The sequence below is a fragment of the Nannospalax galili genome, unplaced genomic scaffold (assembly GCF_000622305.1).
Source record: "Nannospalax galili isolate Female #2095 unplaced genomic scaffold, S.galili_v1.0 scaffold379, whole genome shotgun sequence".
NCBI classification, from domain to species: Eukaryota; Metazoa; Chordata; class Mammalia; order Rodentia; family Spalacidae; genus Nannospalax; species Nannospalax galili.
Window position 1 is genome coordinate 152,819 of NW_008343963.1, and position 8,901 is coordinate 161,719.

The 8,901-nt window shown below is 41.3% G+C and overlaps 1 pseudogene; it reads right to left on the reverse strand.

Annotated features, from left to right (window-relative positions):
• LOC103739753 overlaps positions 1-8,531 on the reverse strand; it is a 38,393-nt pseudogene extending 29,862 nt beyond the window's left edge.
• Positions 8,532-8,901: the final 370 nt, after the last annotated feature.

Sequence of the window (8,901 nt, forward strand, 5' to 3'; positions counted from 1 at the left end):
AGGGGACCACAGCCACTACAGTGAAGGCTCAGAGAACACAGTGGAACAGAGGTAAGAAAGAACATGAATGCTTCTCTCAACTCTCACCAGTGATGCTTTCTCATGCAACAGATGGTGATTAACACAACTGGCCAAAATGTAGAGAATAAAAAATTGTGTGTGTGTCCCTGGATAGGACTCCTATATTAAAGTGCTGGTGACGTCTAGGCCCAAGCTTCACTCAACCCTGCCTTCTGCTCCTGTGCAACTCAACCCTAATAAACCTGGTGTCGGCCCCTGGCAGGGGAAGGTCTTGTTCCCTCTGTGTCTATGGAGAGTGAATTCATTTCTTTGTTCACACTGTTTTGGTGTAGATCTTTGCACTCTTTGACCCCTGTTTCAATTTTCCCCTAATGTGATACTAGGGACTCTACCCACTTATGCTTAAGTCCTTTTAAAAACTATTTTATTTATTATTTTTATGTTATGTGTATGAGTGCATTGCTTGCATGTGTGTGGTGTACCTGTGTCGTGCAATGCCCACAGAGGTCAGAAGAGGGTGTCAGATTCCCGTGGAACTGGAGTTATGGACATTTGTTAGCGCCATGTGGGTGCTGGGAATTGAATCTGGGTCCTCTAAAAGAGCAGCCAGTGCTCTTAACCTCTGAGCCATCTCTCCAGCCCCTTTCAAGTCCTTTTTACTTGTCTACCTCATTTTTATCAGAGTGAACATTTCCTATCACAATCACATCTGTTTCACATCCATTTTCAACTGCACTGTAATCCCATCTGGATTAGCACCAATGGCTCCCCTATTCTCAAGTATACTTGCCTACTACAAGACTAGTAGCCTTCATTTTTTTTCCAGATATTTTCATAGTCTAGTCTTGACCCTTCTGCCTGTTCTCTGTGGATTAACCCTTAGGTCCATGTGCACTCTCTGCAGGCTGCTCTGACCATTTAAGAGCTGGCATTTCCACTCTCTACTGAAATCCGTGCCTTCCTCACCATCTAGGTGATTCTGCGCATTGTGAAGAACTGAGAAGGAGCAATTTCACAAGCTGAATGTGACCACGTCAGATTCCCACCCTCCCCCTCTCCTCCTGTAGCACTTAAGTCCAGGGCCATGAACTGGTTTGCAACTAATTTCACAATTTTCCTTTGGTTTCTCTGTTCACTTGTTTCTCTGTGGAGATTTGAGGTTACCGAGGACAGCAGTGTGTGCTCAGCTCTGCTGCAAAGCTACAGACAGCTTCAGGAGGAGAGTCATTTTGATGCTCCCCTTTACTTTTTGACTTCCAAAGGCACTTTTTGTCAAAGTCCTGGATGCGAAAAATGGAGGAATTGATATTTGACTGGGAAACTGGGTTAAGTTGCCAAAAAAAAAATCTGTTCTCAAATCTACAGGGGCAGCTGAAAATTTGGTCTGCAGATACGCTTTACAAGGGGTGAAACCAAAGAGTTTCTAGAGACACCTCACTCTGGGTTCTGGAGTTTCTCATTTGGTTTTCATACATGTTTTCCAGTCTTTGCATCTTCTAATTGTTTTCCTTTTGTCTGGGCCCACTTCTGTCTTTAACCCAGTCTGAAAAGTTGAAATTGACTCTGACCTGGCCTCTTGTTGCTAGGTTAGTTTCTAAGAAAAGCGAGACTCTCCATTTTTTTTTTCTCTTTGTCTCTGTCCACCATTCAGGAGGAAGGAAACAGACTTTCCAGAGCACATACATCACCTTTAAAATAAATCGCTGCTTCAGCTTGATTTGAGCGTCCCATTATTGTAATGAACTCAAAGGTCTGCAACAGCTTAGAGAAGAGAAACTCTCTGGTCCTTCCTGACATTGCTCCTCAGAGCTTCTTGGTGTTTTCACTTTCATCTTTGCAAGTCTGCAGAATGAAGGTGCCATCACAGGTTAAGAAAATTACTCATTATAAACAAATTTGAAAACTGTGGCTACTAAATCAAAAGCCAGATCACCCAAACAAAAACCAAATAAAAATAAGATTCCAGTCGAGTCATTTCTTGCTCTGTATTCCTCTGTTGGCTGAGCTATCCCAAAATGGGACTTAGAGTGTCTAAGTGGAACATGTTTCTGTCTGAACTCACGAAGATGCAGCATCTTTTTCTTCACATTCCCATGGTGTTACCTTCTCACTGCCTTTGATGAATTGGAGAATCTGAAGATCTTCACTGTGACAGGAAACTATTCCTCTCTTTCATCCTGGAACACCCCTCCTTTACAAGACCTCAAGGACTGAGAGATGGCTCAGCAGTGAAGAGCACTGGCTGCTCTTGCAGAGGACCTGAATTCAATTCCCAACATCCATATGGAGGCTCACAACTGTCAGTTACTCCAGTTCCAGGGGATATGGTGCCCTCTTCTGGCCTATTTGGGCATTGCACACATGTGGTACACATATATTCATGCAGGCAAAACATTCATACACACAAAATAAAATAAAATAAATCATAAAAAAGAGAAATCTTCTAGGTTACAAGTATAGCTCAGTGGTTGACTACATGTTTAACATGTACAAGGCCCTGGGCTCAATCCCCAGATTGTGCAGAGTAACTTTTTACTGTTCAATTGTTTCTTCTTTTCTAATATCTTGTGAATTTAAGGTTGTCTTTCAGTGTGGTGAATGTTCTGGGGTCACCCACACACACCTACTCAAAGGCACTAAGTACACAAATTGGGGTATATGATCAGGCTATATAATGCTTTGCCTAAACCTCAAAGTGTTTACCATGTTAACTGATCTCCTCTAATCACATGGACTCAGTGAGAGAATAGAAAAATTTTAAAAATGTATGAGGTAGAGATGGTAACATCAATGCTCAGGGGAAGAGGTCATTTTCTCCCCTGGCAAAGCACATCACTGCTAAGGTAGGCACTCAGAACAAATCCCTGCTCTATGTGACCTTCAGCCAGTCACTTGAATACTCTGTGCCTTGGCTTTCCCCAGCTGTAGTATGTGGACAGTAATACTGTCTACCAGACAAGATTGTCATATATGTAGATTAAATTATATAGTATGAATTGAAGTTCTCAGAAAAAAAAAGCCATACCTGTATTAAGTATGCTACAGTGCTGACTGACTGTATTAACTTTGTGGAGAGAAAGTTGGAATATTGCACACCAGAGCGAAATTATCTTGGTGTATAAACTCCAATTAAGGGTGAGCAACTAGGTGGACAGAGACAAGTGATGGTACATGTGTACGCATTTTACCAGACTGTGAAGAGTAGCCATTAAGATGTTAATAGATGTGCTCATGTTGTTTCTATTGGTCTCCAGCCACTGCAAAGGGTAGAAGATGTGATTCGTTGGCACAGGGGAATGTAAATTCTGTTTCTGTTCTCCTACCCTTGTGATAGGCACAGAAAATGATTGTACGGTTTTCTTTCCAGTGAGCAGGCATGGCCTCAGAATTCCTGGGACTATGACCCTCTAAGGAGGCCCTATCAGCTACTGAAACATCTCTGCCTTCAGGTGAGTCCATTTCACAGCAGAGAAGCTGGAGCCCAGAGAAGGGAGGTGACTGGGGCATACTGCTAGCCAGCATGAGATGCAAACTCTAGTCAATAAACTCTCCAGGAATTATCTTTTCATCAGATACATGGTGTGCTTACCTTAGCTTTTATTAGAATTTTTTTTTGCCACTAATTACATTGGTACAGCCCAACCTTGTTAAAATGTGTGCATATATATTACATTATGTGTTCATTATATGTATGTATGTGTCATCATGTGAATTGGAGGCGATTCTGGCAGTGTTCACCCATTTCATATCCTGACTTCACCACAACTTTGGCTCTGAATGCACAACACACACACTTTGTAACGTGCATATGGGGTCTCCTCGCAGCACCAGTGAACACTGCCTGAAATTCCTTCTGCTAGTATTTGAGACTACTGTATGCTAGGAATTGCCATGCTTTTTCTGTAAATACAAAGCTTCTACTCTTACAGAAACATGATGGTTTAGGGGCTGGAGAGATGAGTGGTTAAGAGCACTGGCTGTTCTTGGAGAGGACCTGGGCTTGATTCCCAGCACCACATGGTGGCTGACAACCATCTGTAACTCCAGTTCCAGGGGAATCTGACACCTTCTTCTGACCTCCATGGGCATTGCATGACATGGGTGCACTTACATGCATGTAGGCAATAAACTCAAACACATAAAATAAAAATAATAAATATAATATTGAAAAAGAAACACAATGGATTAATTATAGAAGACTTAAAATTTTAAATTTATCTTTATTTTTATGTTTTTAGATTTCATTTATCATTTTTTATTTCATTTTATGTGTATGAGTGTATTGCCTGCATGTATGTATGTGCACCCATGTCGTGCAGTGCCCATGGAAGTCAGAAGAGGGCTGTGGATCCCCTGGAACTGGAGTTTGAATGGTTGTTAACCACCGTGGGTCTTCAATCATTTCATCATGAATCATTTAAGTGCAGTAAAATATCACAACTTATGCTGGGAACCAAACCCAGGTCCTCTGCAAGAGCAGCCAGTGCTCTTAACCACTGAACCATCTCTCCAGCCCCTAATGTAATTCAGTTTTATGTGTATGAGTGTTCTGCTTGCAAGCAAGTGCACCTGTGCACTCAGTGTCTCTAGGGGCCAGAAGATGGTGTTGAATCCCCTGGAAATGAAATTAGGGAGGCTTGTTAGCCCCACGTGGGTGCTGTGAATCAAACCAAGGTCCTCTGCGACAACAGCTAGTGTTCTTAACTGCTGAGCCATTTCTCCAGCCCCAGAAAACAAGGACTTTTATATTTTCCTACAGTCAGTCTTTAGCATGTAAGTATCAAGTTAGTTTATTCTCAGGTCGTATTGTGATAGAATGCTTAATTTTTTAAATTGCTGTTTAAGTTGCTGAGTTTCATAAAAAATTGTGACATGAATTCTGGCTAGAGATTAGGACAGAATTTCTAACAATTTCTGAAATAGCCCTAAAAGTATTTCTGTCATTTTGTATGACATATTTTGCAAAGTGGGACTGTTCGCATTGATGATTGTAAAATAAAAATATCCATCAACTCTGAGAAGTGTTGAGGATATTCAATGCCCTACACTATCAAATGTTGAGCCAAGATTTAATTCTTTGGGTAAAAAAAATAAGCATGTCCATCTCATTGGCATGCAAATTTGTTTTCATCCTTAATAAATGATAAACTTATATCTATAAATGGTTTAAATGCATTTTTTTATCATTTATCACCAGTTAATGTTTGATTTGTATACAAAGAGATGGCAGGTGGAATGTTTATAAAGCCCTGCCCTCACTGTAAAGTTCATCAGGTCCTAATGGTGCTATATATTTGACTTAACCAAATTACTGTAAAGAGCTCTTATATTCACACTGCAAATGATCAAGCCTCACAAAGCTCATCAGCAGGCTCTGTGTACTTGAGCGCTTCATGCCCGTAAGCATAAATTGTGATATTTTACTGCTCTTAAATGATTCACGATGAAATGATTGAAGACATTGTCATGTGGAAGCTAATCCAACAGGAGTGTGAAGCTAACAGAACAAGGCTCCAGGCTCTTAGGGAGTGTTAGCTTCTTTTACAGAAGAACTTTGTTATGATTACATTGTGTCTGGACAAAGTGGTGCCCTAGCCTATTCTAGCCATATTTGGAGAACTCAGGAGAGAGGAAGTGGAGACCCATGTCCATGCTGAATTTCAGTGATTTAACTGGCATTCTCTGGAAGCTGGGTAAGGCTGTGCTCAGTCTTAGTTCAATACTAGAACTCCCTGGGCAGCTTTTAGAAATACCATGTTGACAACCTGTTCTCAAAGGTTCCAATGTAATTTTTCAAGGTGAGGGATAGATGATTTAAGTTTTGAAGCTTCCAGGTGATTCTAATGTACAACAGAGCTGTGGCCTAGGTGGTCTAGTATTTGAGGAGCAAAACCAATCAGATCCTCACAAATGCATCTATTCCCCTTAAAAGAAATTCCTTTTCTTTTAAAATATGTTAAGGGATTTGATATGAAAGCAAATGAAAGGACAGAGGAGGGGAGTGTTGGTAGGAGCACAGGGAAGGTCGTCAGTCTCACGGCTTCACCTGCTGTTCCGATGTAGCTGCTTAAAACTTCACCTTATAAGTAAATTTTTTGTTTTTATTTATTAATTTTATGTGTATGAGTGTTTTGCCTGCATGTATGTAAGTGTGCCACATACATGCAATGCCCACAGGGACTAGAAGAGGGTGTTAGACCCCCTGGAACTGGAGTTCCAAATGGTTGTTAGCCACCATGCGGGTACTGGGAGTCAAACCTAGGTCCTCTGGAAGAACGGCAAGTGTTCTAACTGCCGAGTCATCTCTCCAGTCATTAAATGAATCTTTTGATACAAATTCTAATGACAAGTCATGTGTAGACTATGACTCAACACCTTTGATCCTGAAGTGTAAAATGCACTTCATTAATTCATCACTCTATCCGTGTAATGAACTTAACCAGAATGTACAGTATAAAAAACATGACCTGTGCGCTTCAGATCACTTAGGTAGTCGTGGAGAAGACACAGAGGCATAGTGCATGAATCTGTGGGCTGCAAATTCTTGACTCTTCTTTGGAGTCCAGAGTTTTTGAGGCAGGATAGAAAGACAGAAAGCAAGGGGACCTGGGAAGGGAAAGTAGGCCCTCACTCCAGGGTCTTGTTGAAGCCTCTTGCTTCAGATGAAAGTCAGCAATTCCAGCACAATTAACATTTGCTATAAAAATTGCCAACAAAAAGACAGTATTTCTGATACCTAGCGGTATTTTCAAATAAGAATGTTAAAGTATCAGTAATCTAGACTCAAGGCCTGAATGGTGTCACCTGTAATGTGGCCTCATGTCTTTCCAGATATTTTCTGGGAATCTCACAAACATAGTAAATAACTTTGTTTATAATGAAAATATCCTAACTTCCTGCACCCCTATGATTTAGGGCATTATCACTTGTGATCCTGCCCAATACTCCTGAAGAGCTGCCCTGTGATCTCAATTAAGTTTCTTAGCAACCCATTGAAATAATAACTTCAGAATCCACCCAAATCACGATTATTGCAAAGACATGGAAGTATGATTTTTTTTGAGAAGCTCACACCTATGTTCTTGGGTAAGTCTTAATGTTTCTCTGAGCATCACTATTAACCCCATGCTTAAATCCATGTTAAATCTCTCTCTCTCTCTCTCTCTCTCTCTCTCTCTCTCTCTCTCTCTGCTTTAGGCAGGGTCTTACTACATATCTCTGCCTGGCCTGGAGCTTACTATATAAACCAGACTGACCTTGGCCTCACAGAAATCCACCTGTCTCTGCCTCCTGAGTGTTGGGATTAAAGGTCCAAGTCACCATGCCCAGCTTTAAACATCTCTTTTTAATAAATTTCCACACCACTTCATATTGGCTCATCCTGGAATCCTTTTCTTTGGTGAAGCTGAGGATCTGCCCATCTGGCTTTACCTGGTGCTGATCCCTAAGGGAGAGGGGCACTAACTCATCAGGTTGCCAGAGGGGACTGTGATGGGCTGGGTCTCTTGCCCTTCTGCTGCTGGCTTTTTCTCTGGTTCAGGTAAATCTAGGCATTGACTTTATACAATAAAGTGGGAGACACAGCTACCGGAAGATTGTATTTTGATAGTTGAGGGGTTTTTTTTTTTGGCTACTTTTCCTATTGGCTACATCAGGATATGAACAGCTTCCCATATATTTTTTCTTTTTAAAAAATGTATCATTTTTATTAGTTCGTTGATAATTTCATACAATGTATTTTGATCATATTAACATCTGCTTCTCCCCTTAACTTCTCCTAGATCCACCTCCACCTTTATCTCTCTCTCTCTCTCTCTCTCTCTCTCTCTCTCTCTAATTACCCATTTACTCTAATTTTTGCTGCCCATATATTCATGGATGTGGGTCTATCCACTGGAGTATGGTCTACCAGAAAACTGACTCTCCTTCTCCACAAAGCCATCAATGGTCAAAGATCCTCACTTAGAGATAAGTGCTCATAAGCCCCTTCCCTTCCATGTTGGCGTATTGATTGGCTTGATCTTGTACAAGTCTTGTGCAGGCAACCACAGTGACTGTGAATTCATTAGTACAATAGTCCTGTTATATTCAGAAAACACTTTTCCTCTAGTCCTCCCTGGCCTCTGTCTCTTACAATCTTTCTACCCCCTCTTCTAAGATGGTTCCTGAGCCTAGGGGGGTAGGGGGTGATACAGATGTTCCATTTATAATGAGCACTCCACTGACACTTATTGTCTGCACTGTGACCAGTTGTGTTTCTGTGTTAACTACCATTCACTGCACAAAGAAACTTCTCTGATGAGCTGACTAATCTATGGGTAGGGAGATATGAATTTAGAGGGCAGTTTATACCGTGTCCATTTAGGAATAGTAATAGGTTCATTCCTGGGGCCTGTGAGCTCCCCAACCATGGGTTCTTGGCCAGATTTGTAGTGCCAAGCATTCATTTCTCCTATGGAGTAGGCCTTAAATCCAATCAGAAAGCGGTTGATTATCCTTATAACATCCATGGACATATCTTGGCATACTTGTCATTACTGCAGTTCACAGGGTTTACAGCTGAGTAAGACTATTGATGACTTTTCCCCAGCAGTCTATATAGTACCTTCTAGTGCTATGAAAGCTAGCCAGCAGGGAGGAAGCTTCCTGATTTGTACTGTGTGGTGTCTTCAGTGACAGAGTCTTATAGTCGTGTTCTGGTAGGTAACCAAGAGCAATATCAATAAACTGTATTGTTTTAGGGGGGTCTCTAGGATACCCCTGACCAACAATTCCAGGAGAGGTATTCCAAACCTGGCACCAGGCTTTTTTTTTTTTTTTTCCTGACAACCTATGGCTTCTGGGAAGAGCATTGCTCTCTATGTAGTGTAACTCCAATTA